General features: G+C 43.7%; 1 long non-coding RNA gene and 1 pseudogene across 1 annotated transcript; both read right to left on the bottom strand.

Annotated features, from left to right (window-relative positions):
• Positions 1-428: 428 nt before the first annotated feature.
• On the bottom strand, positions 429-3907 carry LOC147960953 (uncharacterized). The gene is made up of 2 exons (XR_015611809.1): positions 3226-3907; positions 429-954 (listed from the first exon to the last, which is right to left on the bottom strand). It is a non-coding gene; the product is annotated as an uncharacterized LOC147960953 (long non-coding RNA).
• A 3757-nt stretch (positions 3908-7664) lies between these two features.
• Positions 7665-9704, bottom strand: LOC147960954 (uncharacterized; annotated as a pseudogene).
• Between the last annotated feature and the right edge of the window lie 8020 nt (positions 9705-17724).

Raw genomic sequence — 17724 nt, forward strand, 5'->3', positions numbered from 1 at the left:
TATGTGTATATCCATTAGAGGCAGGAAAAGGTCCCATATAATCAAAGCCCCAAACATCAAATGGTTCAATAACAAGTGAATAGTTCATAGGCATTTCTTGACGTCTACTAATATTACCAATTCTTTGACATTCATCACAAGATAGGACAAACTTACGGGCATCCTTGAAGAGAGTAGGCCAATAAAAACCGGATTGCAATACCTTTTGTGCAGTTCTATCTCCCGCGTGGTGTCCTCCATAAGTTTCGGAGTGGCACTTGCGTAGGATCTGTTCCTGTTCATGCTCAGGTACACAACGTCTAATAACACCATCTACTCCTTCTTTATAAAGATGTGGGTCATCCCAAAAGTAATGTCTCAAATCATAGAATAACCTTTTCTTTTGTTGGTATGTGAAGCTAGGTGGTATAAATTTAGCAACTATGTAATTAGCATAATCAGCATACCAAGGGGTACTACGAGAAGTACTTATGACATTTAATTGTTCATCAGGAAATCTATCATCAATAGGTAGTGGGTCATCAAGAACATTCTCTAACCTAGATAAGTTGTCTGCAATGGGGTTCTCACTTGTAACACCCTCGATGCGACTATATCTCCCACGTGTCGAGGCACGACTTAGAGGCATAATCGCATTGAAGGCATATGTCGCAAGTTAGGCAATCTTCACAACATCCCATGTAATATAGATAATAAAAGGGGAGATAACATAGTTGGCTTACACTCGCCACGCCAATCAAGTACATAAATAACATTACATCATCCAAACACTCATGGCCCGGCTACGGCGCCAAAATAAAAGATAAACCCAACAAGCGACACGGTCCCAATCACCCCCAACTGGGCACCACTACTGATCATCAGGAAAGGAGACATAGTAACGTTGAGAGTCTTCGTCGAACTCCCACTTGAGCTCAAGCGCGTCTCCTGGAGCGGAATCATCAGGCCCTGCATCTGGTGTAATAGTAATCTGTGAGCCACAGGGACTCAGCAATCTCGCACCCTCGCGATCAAGACTATTTAAGTTTATAGGTATGGCAAGGTAAAATATATGTGGAGCTGCAGCAAGCGACTAGCAAAAATATGGTGGCTAACTTATTCGCAAAAGAGAGCGAGAAGAGGAGGCAAAGCGCGAGCGAGAAACTAGAGAACAACCTGCGCAAAACGCCCATACTATGCCCACGTGATGGTTAGTGCTATCAGGCCAGAGGCCTCTCGGATCAAATATCCAAATCGTAGTGCATTAGGAACGCGCGGTAACGAGCAGAGACTCACGATCGATGTGACCCCGTAGCCCCGTCTCGAGTACTTGCGACAAGGGCTAAGAATGCCCGGCCACGCCTCGTAAGTATCTTGCGGGCACCTTACAGGTCAACCCGACTCCACATTACTCGCTATTAAACTCGCGCGGGTACCCCTCAGGGTCGACCCGTCTTTAGTAACATGGTTCAGTGTAAAGTCATAGTAACCATAGTAACTGTGTGTCTAACACCAAGGTGAAAACCCGAGGAATCACCCTCGGTGAATTCCACTCGATGTTATCATCAAGGTGAACGTAAGAGGATCCACCCTCGAAGTTCACACTTGAGGGGTTGCACGACAGAGCCGTAACGGAAGTGGTTAAGGAGGAAATCACCCTTGATGACCTCAGCCGTATAGCTACACTACTGAGATCTCATCAGGAGTGGTGTAAGAGGTTCCACCCTCGGCACTCGATGATAACTCTGCAGAGTCGTACAACTAGGGGGGTGATGTGCGGTGTCGGGGCCTGGACGTCGATCACGTTGATCGAGTCATTGAACATAAAGCGGGGCAACTGGGACAAGGTGGGGGTCACTGATGGATCACTAACCAACCTATACTAAGCAGTTTAGGATAAGCAGGTAAGGTATAAAAGCAGGTAACAACAACATGCTATGCATCAGAGTAGGATCATACAGAAAGCAGTAGCAGTTCTAATGCAAGCATGAGAGGAAAAGAAATGGACGATATCGGAATGCTCAAGGAGGGTTTGCTTGCCTGGTTGCTCTGGCAAGGAGGGGGGGGGGTCGTCGTCAACGTAGTCGATCACAAGGGCAGCATCGGTCTCGGGGTCTACCGGAGAGAAGAGGGGGAAAAAACAGTAAATATAAAGCAAACTTAGCACCACAAAGGATAACATGGCTATAAGATGCGCCGGGAGTGACCTAATGCGGTAGGAGGTGATACCGGCGAAGGGGGGAAACATTCGGGAAAGTATCCCCGGTGTTTCTCGTTTTCGGACAGATGAACCGGAGGGGGAAAGTTGCATGTTCGCTATGCTAGGGACATGTGACAGATGAACGGACCGCATATTCGGATTCGTCTCGTCGTTATGATCAACTTTCATGTATAAAGTTTTTTCATTCGAGCCACGGTTTAATTTCTATGAATTTCTAAAGGTTTTAGACATATTCTGGAATTAATACTAATTCAAAAAAAGATTAAATTGCTACGTGCACACACAAAGTGTACATAGCAAAGTAGCATAGAGGCTGACTGGTGGGGTCCTATTGACTGGCCAGTCAGCAGTCAACTGAGACTGTTGACTAGTCAAAGGGACCAGGGGACCCACATGTCATTGACTGGGTTATCCCAGTCAATAGTTTGACTGGTCAATGGGGCCAGTGGGACCCATGCGTCATAGGTACACATTTTAACAGGTTTTATTACTTTAGTTAAGCTAGATGGGGTCCACCAGTCAGTGTCTATTAGTTAAAAAATCTAGGTAATTAGATTAATAGACCTAACTAATTATCAGCCGGCTCTGGCTGGGCACGCACGTAAGCGAGTGCGGCGGCCATGGCAGAGAGTCAGGCGGCCACCAGGCCGTGCCCACGCACGGGCGCACCTAGGGGCGCCGGTGGCTGAACCTGCAACGCCAATAACATGCGGCGGCACTAGCAACACGATAACAGGCAGCAGGAAGTGGCACTAGCAGCGGCAAGCAGTAGAGCAGAAGCAGCAGCGGCGACTAGTCGCGGGAGTAGCGGCGGCAGCTGCTGCGGCTTCCAGCAGGAGCGGCAAGGCCAAGGCCCGACGCGGCTAGAGGCTCGCGAGCGCGGCTAGGGGCGCGTCAATGGAGCAGCGAACAGGGGCGCGCGGGCGCGCGAAGCCGAGCTCCCTGTCATGGCGGCCAACATGTGGGGCGGTCAAACGACGACGAATTTGAGGGGAAAGAAAAGGGGAACGGAGAGAGGAGCTCACATCGAGCCTGTAGGTGAGCAAAGCGGCTCGGGGAGGTTCCGGTGAGGCCAAATCGAAGACGGCAAGCAGCGGGGCGGAGATTGAAGATGACCTCGATCCGGTCGATGTGGGGGCTCCCGGCTTGAGCTCGTGGCCGCAGACGACATAGTGGACGGCGGCGGTCCTCCTGGACTCGCCTGCGTGGAGAGGGGCGTGCGGTGGCCGCGGCAACGATGGGGAGGAACTCGGTCACACGGAGCTTACGCGTCTGAGATTGAGCAGAAGGGGATGAGGAAGACAGGGGATCGAGGGGGAACGGATGTGGGCGGTATAGGGTTTCGCTGCAGGGGCTAGGGATCGGCCTTATCTCCTCCGGAGCTCGGGTGGATGCCCGACGTGTGTGCATCGCCGGTCATGGTGCCGGTGGATGGGCGACACGCCCTCTGTGTACAGGAGAAAGGAGATGTGGAGTAGGTGGGCTGGGCCATAGGTCAGAGGCCAAGTAGGCCCTTACTCTTTTCTGGTTTTCTGTTTTTTTAGACAGAGACAACTAGGGAAAGGTTTGGGCTACCAAAATACTTTGAAAAATTGTGGGACTAGGCTACTTAAATTCTTTGTAGTGTTTGGCATTGCCACAAAAAGTTTGAGGGGCAACCGAACTATTTGGATTTTGCACAAATAAAATAGCATTTTGAAAAGCTGAAATGGCACTATTTTAATTGCTATAGTGCATCTTGGCTTGGAGGTGATGTTGTTTTCCTTAACAATCATTTGTTATGGAATTTTTGTCAAATGATGAACATTTTAGTTTTCATGTCTGACAAATATGATTTTTGGACTTTAATTTAAATTTGGAATTTGGAGCGAATTCGAACCAACGCGAGTTTAACAACAGTAATCATGATGACGTGGCTTCATTAGTAGAGAATTACTGTAGCTTAATTATCCGGGCGTCACAGGGGAAGTCATGGCCTAAGAGCATCTCTAACGGATCTGCTAAAACCGTGTCCTCTATAAACTGGATATACAATTTCCCCTAAAATGAATTTGCGATAATTTGTGGTACGATACCGTATAAACTAAATAAGTTCATAAAAAATCCTTATAAAATAGCACAAAACACCTTAGACATAAGAAAGAAAAGCAATCGGATCATCTGCTACTTATGTTGCCGTGGTGGCAATTTCAGAAAAATCATTGTCGTGGCCGCAGTTTCAAAAAATGATGTCGTGGCGGCAATCAGAAAACATCGTCGTGGAGACCGTTTCAAAAACATTGTCATGACACCAATTTCAGAAAACGGGGAAGGGTCGTGGAGGCGGCCATGCGCGCGGCACGGGCGGGCAATGGGGAAGGGTCGGCGGCGAGAGGGGCGGGTTTTTTTGGGGGGGAGGGGGGCTGTGTCGAGGGTCTCCGTCGCCGTCCGACGAAATCTGCAGTGGTGCTCGGGCGCCCGTGGGCTGGGTTGTTTGGGTTTTTGAAATAGACACCGATCGCTGTCAGAGTCTCGGGCGACAACAACGCCCACGGCCGCCCCAACCGTCCACCCTAACAGCAACTCCAACGCGTCCACCCAAATGGATGACGATTTTGTTTGTTTTTTGCCTATTTGGATCGACCGCCCGCTCGACATTTGTCCTATTTTCTTTCTAGATCGCCCGTGCGCCCAACGCAAGCGACACATTTCATGTCCGCGTACAAATTTTAAAAGGCCTGCGGCCATGGATCATGTCAGCGGTTAGCCATGTCGTCGTCGGCGGTCCGCCGGCATTGTGTCGAACAGGCTGCGGGAACCGGGGAGCACGTCGGCTGGCATCTCTCGTGCGTGTTTCCTGGTCCCTTCGAATGACGAGGCGCCGGCCACCAGCGTGACGTTGAGGTTGATGGGCGCGGGTGCAGGCGTGGATGGAGCCACCACACTCACCTCTGACGAGCATTCCCCGGAGAGTCGGGAGGCTTGCGGGTAGACGTGGAAGACAGGAATCGGGTGCGTCGCTGACGCGCGGGGCGACTACGGCAGCACCTTCCGAGGAAACGCGGACGAGCCGGTGCTGGCAGCCGCCACAGCGTCGTTGACGAGCATGTACTGGCCAGGGTTTAACCCTAGGTAGATCAGGGCCTCCCTCGTTGTCATCGCGATGCGGACATTGGTGTCCGCCTGCTGCGCGGTGGCGGCCGCTGCTTTGTCCCTTGCGTCCACCGCGTGCCTCTGGCCCTTCCTCTTGACCAACTGCACGGCCCGCTCCTCCGGCATCAGCTGCTTCTTCTTCTTGGGCGGCGCGGCGGTCTTGCGAGGGGCGCGGGGCTTGCATTTGCCGGAGGGGGCGAAAGCGAGACCGGACGAGGAGAGGGAGGCGAGGCCAGCGGCGGCATCGAGGGCGTCGTCCATGGCGAGCGTCCTGGAGCCCGCGCGGGCGGGAGGGTTTTTGGTAAAGTGGAGGGAACGGTGGATGCTTTGCCATCGATTGGCGGGTCAGGGGGAGTAGTTGGCGCATGGCGCGCACGTCCGTCTCGTGTCCGCCCCGACGCAAATCAAGCTAAAAAATGGATCGTGAATGAGTCGGCAGGCAGACAAAAAGCGGACGTGCGTCTGTTTGGGTCGGTGTGTTGGACCGACTTTTCTGTCCGCCGCGACTCAAACGGACGCGCATGGACGAAATGGGTCGGCACGTTGGAGTTGGCTCAAAAATGGGCCGCGGATGGGTCATCAGATGGACGAAAAGCGGACGTGCGTCCATTTGGGTTGGCGCGTTGGGCCGACTTTTCTGTCCGCCGCAACCCAAATGGACGCGCGCGGATGAAATGGGTTGGTGCGTTGAGCCTGATTTGCGTTGGTGCGGACACGAGACGGACGCGCGCGCCGTGCGCCAACTACTCCCCTAGCCCACTAGTCAGTGGCACATTGGCCATCCTCTCCCACTCCATATCGACAGCAAACCCTCGCCCGCCCCCGCCCGGTCGCCGTCCATTTCCCGGTGCCACTGCCAGCAGCTGGTGTCGACACACCTCCCCCCAACGCCGCCACCTCCCATGTCGCCGCCGCCACCACCGGGGCACCGAATCTTCCCACCCACCCCCTGACGCCGCCTCGAGCAGGAGGTCGCCTCCCTGCCCCAGCACGCTCGTCGGACGCCGCCAGGCCAACCACCAAGTCCAAAGGGAGGCGCGCGTCTCTTCGCCGACCAGCTTCTTCGTCAACGCCCGCAAGTTGTTCGACAGTTTGCCAAGGTACAAAATGGACTCCGCCGACGAGTTCTTTTTCCACAATTTCCTTTGCAACTTCGACGATTCCTCGTCCAATGATGAGGAGGAGATCTTGGCTGTCGTGTTGGTCCATAACCACCTTAATAGGTAGCGACCGTTATTCAGTGGCTCGACCCCAGGGCACCTTCCAACGTTGAACCATGATGTCTGCTAGAACTACGTCGGTATTTTCTCAAAGAGGAAGGGATGATGCAGCATAGCAACGGTAGGTATTTCCCTCAGTGATGAGACCAAGGTTATCAAACCAATAGGAGAACCACCCAACAGTACGTGAATGGCACCTGCTAACAAATAACAAATACTCGCAACCCGATATATTAAAGGGGTTGTCAATCCCTTTCGGGTAACGACGCCAGAAATTGGCAAACAGGCGTGAGAGAGTTGTAATAATTTGATAGATAGATCGGGCGTGAACGCGAGATAAATAAATAAGAATAAATTGCAGCAAGGTATTTTTGTATTTTTGGTCTAATAGATCTGAAAATAAAAGCAAAGGAAAATAGATCACAAAGGCAAATATAATGAAGAAGAGACCCGGGGGCCGTAGGTTTCACTAGTGGCTTCTCGAGAAAAATAGCAAAGGTGGGTGAATGAATTACTGTTGGGAAATTGATACAACTTCAAATAATCATGACGATATCCAGGCAATGATCATTATATAGGCATCACGTCCAAGATTAGTAGACCAACTCCTGCCTGCATCTACTACTATTACTCCACGCATCGACCGCTATCGAGCATGCATCTAGTGTATTAAGTTCATGGAGAAACAGAGTAATGCAATAAGAACGATGGCATGATGTAGACAAGATCTATTTATATAGAAATAGACCCCATCTTGTTATCCTTAATGGCAGCGATACATACGTGTCGGTTCCCGTTCTGTCACTGGGATCAAGCACATTAAGATCGAACTCATCACAAAGCACCTCTTCTCATTGCAAGATAAATAGATCAAGTTGGCCAAACAAAACCTAAATATCAGAGAAGAAATACGAGGCTATAAGCAATCATGCATATAAGAGATCAAAGAATACTCAAATAACTTCCATGGATAAAAAGAGATAGATCTAATCATAAACTCAGATTTCATCGGATCCCAACAAACACACCGCAAAAAGAGTTACATCATATGGATATCCAAGAGACCATTGTATTGAGAATCAAATGAGAAAGAGGAGCCATCTAGCTACTAACTACGGGTGTATAATCACTTTAGCAGTTGGTTCATATGAATTTTGCTAATATATTAAAAAGCATTGGGTTTAGTTCAATCAGCTTAATCATTCTAAGCTTCAGGACAAGTCAACTAGATAGAGTATGTATCAACAACTCTGCTCTATTTCAGTGGAGTATGTAATTTTTTATGTAATTAATAATGGCCTATTTGCCAAATGTTGGTGTTGTTTAAAGTATCAAATTTCATGTGTGCTATACTTATGAAGTAAATGACAAAAGGAACAGAAATCGATATGTACCAGTATTCTTTTTTCATAAAGATGCATAGACAACATTCTATGTATGACAAGCTTAAAATCACCAAACTCTTGACTCCCATTGTCAGATAACAGCTTTGACATAATTGTGGGTAGGGGTATATACCCAGCCATTGCCTTAATTATCTCTCCAATGAATTGTGAGAATACTCTTCGCAGAGTATTCAAACACCTTTGATAAGCTGAAATCGCCATTTGTTGTGAGAATCCTTTGCTTGTTGGATGTCCATTTGTTGTTTCACCCCCCTTGGACGGACAACCTTTTCCATTTACATCCTTGCTTCCATACAGTTTTTTCAATGCTTCTGAGAAACTGCATCAACAACATAACAACATTACTTGGCAGCTATAGCCTGTTTGTTGATCTCTGATAAGTAGATCTCAACAAACTAAAAGTATGAAAGTGCATATGTAATCATGTATATATTAGTACAACTTACGAGTCAAGCAGTTGAAAACAAAGTGATTGAGACTTCCCTGGGTCTGAGCGTTGTGAGTTCCTTTGGTACAATCCAATAGAGGAACGTAATGTATCAAGCACTGGATGAGCCTTGATGAGAATATCAAATATGTTACCAACTACGCAATAGAGATACAAATCTAGGTTAGTATTTCAATAGGTACGAGAAAAAGAACCTCACTCATTTTTTGAACAATGGCTGTTTGCTCAATTTCAGAGATACTCTTCGAGGATATATGAGAAAACGCATTTTCCACTGAAGTGATAAACTGGCTAATTTTCTCATCTAGTCCAGCTAGAACAAGTGCCGGCGCACTCTGAACATAACCACACCTCTCTTGCAGAAATGCAGCAGCATCTGTAACTCCATAATCTAGACAGGGCTGCAAACACCCCGTCCAATCTATTGCTATCAGAAGTCTCCAGAAACTTCAGGACTGACCTTGGTTCATACTAACATAGAAGCTGTGCACTAAAAGTGTATTCGATTTAACAAAAAGGGATGAAGATCTAACAAAACATGTGCTGCCACTAATAAAATACTTCAACCTAACAAATTACATAAAATAAAATGTTACTTCTGAGTTTTAGGTCATTCAATGTTATTCCCTGCGTCCCAAAATTCTTGTCTAAGATTAGTCTAGATATGGATGTATCTAATACTAAAACGTGACTTTATACATCCGTATTTAGACAAATCTAAGACAAGAATTTTGGGATGGAGGGAGTATTAGTAAAGTCAATTATATGCACCTCTTCACAAAAGCGGCAACATTTGTAGAAACTAAAGAAACATCAAATAAGTATTGATTTCATGAACAACAATTTTTTAAATATAATTCCCAAATCTCCAAAAAGGAAAAAGCAACTGCTTCTTGATTCTATACAACGCTTATGGAAAATCACTGCGCTACCATTTGCGATAAAGTGTTCTCTCAGTACCACTTTTTGTGCCAACATAGTGGTATAGCAATCAAAGGATCTACTGAAGTCTACACTGATGGCTAAAGGCTCCACTCAAAGGTATATCATTATTATGTTTTAAAGGCTCCATATCAAATAAACTAATGTTGAAAATCTGTCAATAAGCGTACCTTTAGATAGGTTTCAAATTACTCAACAATAATAGAAACAAGATTGCGATCAAACAACTTTGAGAAATTTGATAATCTCTGTAGATAATCTTTGATTTCACCAGAGAAGTACTGACGTGCAACAATTTCATAGTTCCGGGCAGTTAGTGCACTGAAGTTAAGTTTTCCTGACAAATGTACTTCCATTATAGTTTTCAAGAAAAGAAAGTGCCTGCGTTTATCAGAAAAGAAAGTTTTAGTGGATTAATGCCAACCAAAGTGATGAGTTTAAATAACAAGTAAGGAAGGACCAGAAATGTTGAAAGTTAAGTTTGTGCAAGTAGAATTTTGAATGAAGTTGATCTGTTGTGATTTGTGATGCATGATATATGGTTGCATAAGCATGGCATATTTTTGACTCGAGCATTTTTATTTCAAGTTAAACCTGGTGATAATTGAACTTGAACATAAAAGTTTGTCGGGTCATGGTGCCACTGAATCGGGATGACGAGTGCAACCACATTTGCCTTTATGGGGAGGCCGGTAGTCGTTCGTTGTCATGCCTTTTGTCGGTACCTCCAAAGAGGGAAGGTTATGGGCATGCATTACCCTAGCCCGGTAAGCATACATAACCTTGTGAACCTGTTGTTGTTATGGTACATGTCCCCATTTGGGACTGTTTGTTTGCCACGACGGTGGTAGTTTTGCCTTTGGTAGGCTGGGTCACCCAGGACTAATCGTAGTGGGGAGTTGGTCGGAGTGGCCGTAAGAGTGTCATGGCTATGGGACAGTTTTGTCGGAATGCCATTGGTCCACCCGAATGGGAGTGTGAGGCCATGGATTCCGTGGTGTGGGTAAAGTGCGCTACCTCTACAGAGTGTATCAGTCTATCGATAGCCGCGCCCGCGGATAAGGGCCCAGTTCGTAAGTAAGTCATACCATGGATCAACTGTTATTAATGAAACTTGCACACTAATCAACTTGCATTGCACGGGTTAGATGATGATGAAGTCAGTGAGGCTGACTGTTGTGGTTTTATTTGTGATCCGGGAGCGATCACGGTTTGGTTACGAGGTAACCAGTTGGACCAAGTATGGTTCCGTTCGTGCTTTGTTGTGAGCATTGTTCGGTTGCGAGGCAACCGGTTGGTAAGAGAGTCCGTGTGACTCGATGCACAATCTTGGTTTCACTGCATGAGTAGCATGTTGTTGTTTGCATTTAACTTGATTAAATGTCATGATGTTGTTTGTCATTATGGTTTTGTTTGCTGTGAGCTTGCAAGTATATTCAATGTATTGACCTGGCGTGTTATGCTAGATTTCAAGAAAGTCTAACTGGATCGGAGAGCTGCCGTGTCTAGACCGTGTCCACATCAGTGTCCCTGTGCTATGGAGTCCCACTACGTCGTTGTTCCGCTGCCGTGTAGATGTCATGTTCGAGGCCCCTTTATGTCTACTCAATAATGTACATATTGTTCAGCCGCACCGAGTGTGCCGCTTGGCCTCACAACTTGTTGTAATGTCACTCTATGCTTCCGCTAGTTTCAATAAAGCGGTGATTTCTGTACCAAGATGTTGTGTGTTGCCAGAAGACATGATCTCTGGGTTGGCAATACAGGGTAAACCGGTCGCTCTGAGCCGGGGTGCCACAGCGACCGCATGATAGGACAATTGAATGTGTAAGAAAAAAGGACAACATTGCATATTCACAGCTATGATGTGCAAACTAAGCAAAAGGCATTCAACAACTTAGAAGCAATGAAAGCTAGACACCATATGAAAGATGCAACGAATATCACTCTACCAAGTTAAAATTGTCTCGTCATAAGTGCCATTTCAACAAACTAGAAGTAGTACAAGCTAGAAAAGAATGAGATGTGTAACCTATATCACACTCCCAAGTTAAACATGTCGCATGATAAGTGATTGTTGCATGTTACACAACAATAGTACTTTGATGTAAGAACATGGTGTGATAGACATATATTGTATGTTCTAGAAACATGAACATGTGTCTTATTCACAAGTATAATGTGTAAAGTAAGAAGATGGAATTCAACACAATTAGAAGCAATACAAGCTAGACATCATAGATAACATGCAACCACATATAACAGTGCCAAGTTAGAGGGAGCACCTATGATGGTGGACTAGGGGAGACATGCTCATCATCAACACAGCTACGTTGAGTGTCTATGCATGTGTTGTCTTGAAAATCTTGTTGCGGATGGTGGAGTAGAATTTGTAGAGGCCTCCATTTCAGTTGGTCGGAAGGAGCACCATTATCCACTGCCTTGCTAATTTCGTTCCGCTTTATTGATTTTGCATTGTCAAGTAAAACCAACAAGAAAAAGCAATAAAATTCACTCTTCGGAACTCATTCATGCATGATACTGAAAATCACTACTTTGATGTAAGGCAAACACATGATACGAGGATGGAATATGTAAGAAAAACAGGACATCACGGCATATCCACAACTATTTGTGTAAACTAAGCAAAAGCCATTTCAACAAATTAGAAGCAATGCAAGCTAGACACCACATGAAATATGCAACCAATATGACTCTGCCAAGTTAAAAGTGTCCCATCATAAATGGCGTTTCAACAAATTAGAAGCATTGCATGCTATAAATCATATGAAAGATGCAACCAATATCACACTTCATATACTAAAGGTGTCTCGTCATAATTGATTGATGTGGGATACAAAAAACAGTAGTTTTATGTAAGGACATGCTTAATAGACAGATGTACTATGTACCAAAAACAGGAAGACATGTCACATTAATAGGTATAATGTATAAACTAAGTAGAATAGCACATGCAATTTAACCAGATTGGAAGAATTACAATCTAGACACCATATACAACATGCAACCACATATCACGCTGCCAAGTTAGAGCAAGCACCTGCGATGGTGGTGTAGGGGAAATGCGGTCATCAACTACAAAGCTATGTCGACTATCTTCATCTAGCCTTGCTATTTCTTGAGAATCATGTGGGGAGGCCGACACTACATTCTTTAAAAGAGGATCTTTTCTCAGAGTAATCCACGGGCCTGACTGTATCATCATAAGTGATTGATGAGGGATACACAAGAACATTAGTTTGATGTAAGAACATGGTTAATAGACAAATGTAGTAGTTTGTACCAAAAAAGGGAGGCATGTCATATTCAAAGGTATAATGTGTAAGCAAAGCAGATGCAATTTAACCAAATTGGAAGAAATACAAGCTAGACATCCAGCAGGAGTGGTGAGCATGATCATCGAGGAGCTGAGAGCCTAGCGGGAGGTGGGCTGCTTCGCCACCACCGTGGCTTTTTAGTTGGCTTGCAAGTGATGCCTATCTGTGCTGGGCTTGTCTGGCTCGACCAGTGCCCTAACTAGCTTTTTGGCTTCTGGTACTCCTAGGATGATGGTTCATGTAAAAAATATATTTCCTTATCTTAATAAAGACCGACTTTGGCCTTTCGAATACAAGCTAGAAACCATATGCAACATGCAACCACATATGACACCGCGAAGTCAAAGCAAGCACCTAGGATGATGGTTCATGGCGAGCGAGATCATCAACTCCAGAGCTACATTTACCGTATCCATTTGCTGACACTGCACCCTTTAAAGTGCTGAAACATTTCTTGCCTACCCACGAACAAAGCTGGAATGACTTCTCTCTTTTCTTTCATGTTTTATTAATAGTTTGGCAGAGGCTGAAATACCCATGCATAAAAAACAATAGTGAGAGTATGGGTGAAGTGTGTGCAGAACTAGTGCACTGTAAAAGTAGTAGATAGCAGGTGGCTGAAAAATAAATGATAGGAGACAAATGATAGCTCTACAACATTGCATGGCAAACGAAATTAGATTCTACTAGGATTTTGTAATATGAGCACAGGGATGGCTGGGAAATGCAAGTAATTGATGTCTACTATGCAACCTTTCTTCTTGTAGACTCGTGTTGGGCCTCCAAGCGCAGAGTTTTGTAGGACAATAGAAATTTTCCCTCAAGTGGATGACCTAAGGTTTATCAAACCGTGGGAGGCGTAGGATGAAGATGGTCTCTCTCAAACAACCCTGCAACCAAATAACAAAGAGTCTCTTGTGTCCCCAACACACCCAATACAATGGCAATTGTATAGGTGCTCTAGTTCAACGAAGAGATGGTGATACACGTGTAATATGGGTAGTAGATATAAGTTTTTGTATTCTGAAAATATAAAAACAGCAAGGTAACTAGTAACAAAAGTGAGCAAACGGTATTGCAATGCTTGAAAACAAGGCCTAGGGTTCATACTTTCACTAGTGCAAAGTCTCTCAACAACGATAACATATTGAAATCATATGTCAATCCCTCAACGTGCGACAAAGAGTCACTCCAAAGTTTCTATCGCGGAGAATATAAGATGAAATTTCTTGTAGGGTACGAAACCACCTCAAAGTTATTCTTTCTGATAAATCTTTTGACATGTTCCTATAAGTGTTACAAACAGCCCTAGAGTTCATACTAAAATAACACCATATGATACACATCAATTAACCCTAATGTCACCTAGATACTCCAATGTCACCACAACTATCCGTGGATCAATTATACGACATGCATCAAACAACTTCAGAATCATAATATTCAATCCAACACAAAGAACCTCAAAGAGTGCCCCAAGATTTCTATCGGAGAAACAAGGATGAAAATGTGCATCAACCCCTATGCATAGATTACCCCAATGTCGCCTCGGGAATCTGCGAGTTGAGTGCCAAAACATACATCAAGTGAGTTAACAGAACACCCGATTGTCACCACAGGTATCCCACGTAATACATACATCAAGTGTTCTCAAATCCATAAAAGTATTCAATCCGATAATAGTGAAACCTCAAAGGTAAAACTCAGTTCATTACAAGAAGATAGAGAGAGAGAAACACAATACGATCCAACTATAGTAACAAAGCTCGTGGTACATCAAGATCATGTCAAATCAAGAACATTAGAGAGAGAGAGATCAAACACATATCTACTAGTACATATCCTCAACCCCGAGGGTGAACTACTCCCTCCTCATCATGGTGGCCGCCGGGATGATGAAGATGGCCTCCGGTGATGATTTCCCCCTCCGGGAGGGTGCTGGAACGGGGTCCCGATTGGTTTTTCGTGGCTAGAGAGGCTTGCAGCGGCAGAACTTCTCATCTAGGGTTCTTTTCGGGGGTTTTGGTATTTATAGGAATTTTTAGCATCGGTCTCACGTCAAGGGGGTGACCGAGGGGCCCACAAGCCGGGGCGCACCCCCTAGGCTTGTGGCCTCCTCGTTCACTTCCTGGACCAACTTCGGTGCTCCGGGGGTCTCTTTTGGTCCCTAAAAAAATCACCATAAATTTTCAGCCCATTCCGAGAACTTTTATTTCTGCACTAAAAATGACACCATGGTAGTTTTGCTGAAAACAACGTCAATCTGGGTTAGTTCTAATCAAATCATATCCAAAACCATATAAAATTGTTGTAAACATGGCATGAATACTTCATAAATTATAGATACATCGGATACGTATCAGCATCCCTAAGCATAATTTCTGCTCATCCTCGAGTAGGTAAATGATAAAAGAAATAATTTATGAAGTGTGAATGTTGGCACAGTGCATAAGTTTGATCAATGATAGTTCCAATCATTTTTTCTAGCATCATTATATATCATAAACAGTAGATCATGTCATAAAAGTCTCATGATCAAGTAACAAGCTATTCACATGTTAAAGCATAGACCATAAACTTTCTTGAAAACTAACAAACTATGTTCTCAGTCATCAAACAATTGCAATTCATCTTATTTTCAGGAAGGGTATATGTAAGAGCTTTGAGAAAATTCCACATACTCAACTATCATATAGTCTTCCATGATTACTGACACTCAAAGCATATTTTTAGAACAAATAGCATCCATCGAACACAGAGAAAGATAGGGGCTTAATGTTTCGCCTCCCGACTTATTTACCATATAGATAATTGTCAATGATAATAATTCATGATCAAATATATTTGAATGGCCATATATGATTAGATCTTTCCGCACCACATGGTACTTGCCAACTAGAGAATAATTGAGGTTGAAATGAGAAGGAATACTATTGACTCTTGCATAAAAGTAAAAGATAGGCCCTTCATAGAGGGAAGCAGGGATTTGCAGAGGTGCTAGAGCTCGAAGATTTTAAAACAGATATGAATATAATTTTGAGAGGTATCCTTTCATTGTCAACGTAACGACCGAGAGTTCCCAATATCTTCCATGCTAGACACATTATACGTAGTTCCCAAACAGAAAGGTAAAGTTTTACTCCCCCTCGACCAACAAACACAAGCCATGGCTAGCCGAATCCTCGGGTGCCCTCCATACCAACAACAATCTGGGGGAGTTTTGTTTTATTATTATATTTTGATTTTGATCATAGGAACTGGGCATCCCAATTACCAGCCACTTTCTCCTGAATGACAAGCAAATAAACACTCATCATGAGAATAACACACCTAGCATGGAAGATACTGACTGCCCCCTGTCGCTTCATGAGCGATTTGGGCATGTAAAACAGATTATTATTTGAAGATTTAGAGTTTGGCACATGCAAATTTACATGGAACGGTAGGTAAATACCGCATATAGGTAGGTATGGTGGACTCATATGGAATAACTTTGGGTTTAAGGAAGTGGTTGCACAAGCAGTATTCCCGCTTAGTACAGATGAAGGCTAGCAAAAGATCCTAAGGAAGCACCACTTGTTGGAGGATCCATAACAATATAATTTCTATACAAATATACCCAAAAATAACTCATTACATTGTCTTCCTTGTCCAACTTCAACTAATTTGCTCAAGTTTGAAAATAATTAATGGGGCTCACAATCATAGAAGATGTCCAAGATAGTATATTTATATGTGAAACCTCTCTTCCTTCAATATTCTTTCATGAATTATACAAGTGACCAATGTTGTATTTGCTAACTTTCGATAAATTTTACCACCTATACTTCTTTTGTGTGAACTCGTTACTCCCCATGGGATAAGCATATGAAACATATATAATTTAAGATTTATGATATTCAATCCATTCAACCATTTACTCAAAGGATATAAGTGAAGCACGAGAGTAAATGACAAACTACTCCAAAAATATATAAGTGAAGATCAATGAGTAGTCAAATAATTAAGTAGCTATGTGACGACTCTCTCTCATAACAAAATTAGATCTTAAGTATTTTATTCAAACATCAAGCAAAACAAAATAAAATGACATTCCAAGGATAGCACATATCATGTGAAGAATCAAAAACTTAGGCTCAACCAAAACTGACTAATCATTATTGAAGAAGAAAGGCGGGATGCTAACCGGGGCATCCCCAAGCTTGAGCTCTTATGTCTCCTTAATTCCTCTCATATCATGGTCTCCCTAATTCTTAAAAACTTCATCCACACAAAACTCAACAAGAACTCGTGAGATAAGTTAGTATAAACCAATGGAATAACCTTATCATTCTGTACTGTAGAAAATCACTAAAATTATAATTTGACATTGCATACTACTCCCTCCTTTCCGGTTTATAAGGCTCAATTTAAAAATCTCACCAACCAAGGTAGATGATGAGTGGTGGAATATTTTTTGTAGTTTGCAAAAGCACCCAATTAATGCTCTTGTTTTCCTCAAAAAATTATGTTTACGAATGCATTAATGGCAATGCATGCATGCATAAAGTGCATGCATTGGTCAGTTTTCTCTTAATACTTGCATGCAATGATTTAATACACCTTGAAGTCTAAACATGTGATGGGGAACAACCAAATTGAGCCTTATAAAATGGAAAAACTAAAATTTTGAGATAAGCCCTATAAACTGGAAAGGAGGGAGTAAATGACTTTGCATATTTAATACTCCTATCCTCAAATAGAATCATTAAACAAGCAAACATGTGCAAACAATGCAAACATAAGAGCAATTTGTCTAAACAGAATAGTCTGTAAAGAATGCAAGAATATTCATACTTCTATAACTCCAAAAATTCTGAAAAAATACCACACTGTAGAAAATTTTCTTTTACTCATTGTGTAAAAATTTCAAGATTTTATCTCGTTCTGACTTTCCAGAAGAATTCAGACAATGTTAGAAAACTTTCTGTTATAAAAATAACAACATATAGACTTGCAAAATAAGCATGGTAAAGGCTATACTTGACCATTTTTATTG

Source organism: Triticum urartu, chromosome 7A (assembly GCF_056163025.1).
Source record: "Triticum urartu cultivar PI428250 chromosome 7A, HENAU_Tu73, whole genome shotgun sequence".
Lineage (NCBI taxonomy): Eukaryota > Viridiplantae > Streptophyta > Magnoliopsida > Poales > Poaceae > Triticum > Triticum urartu.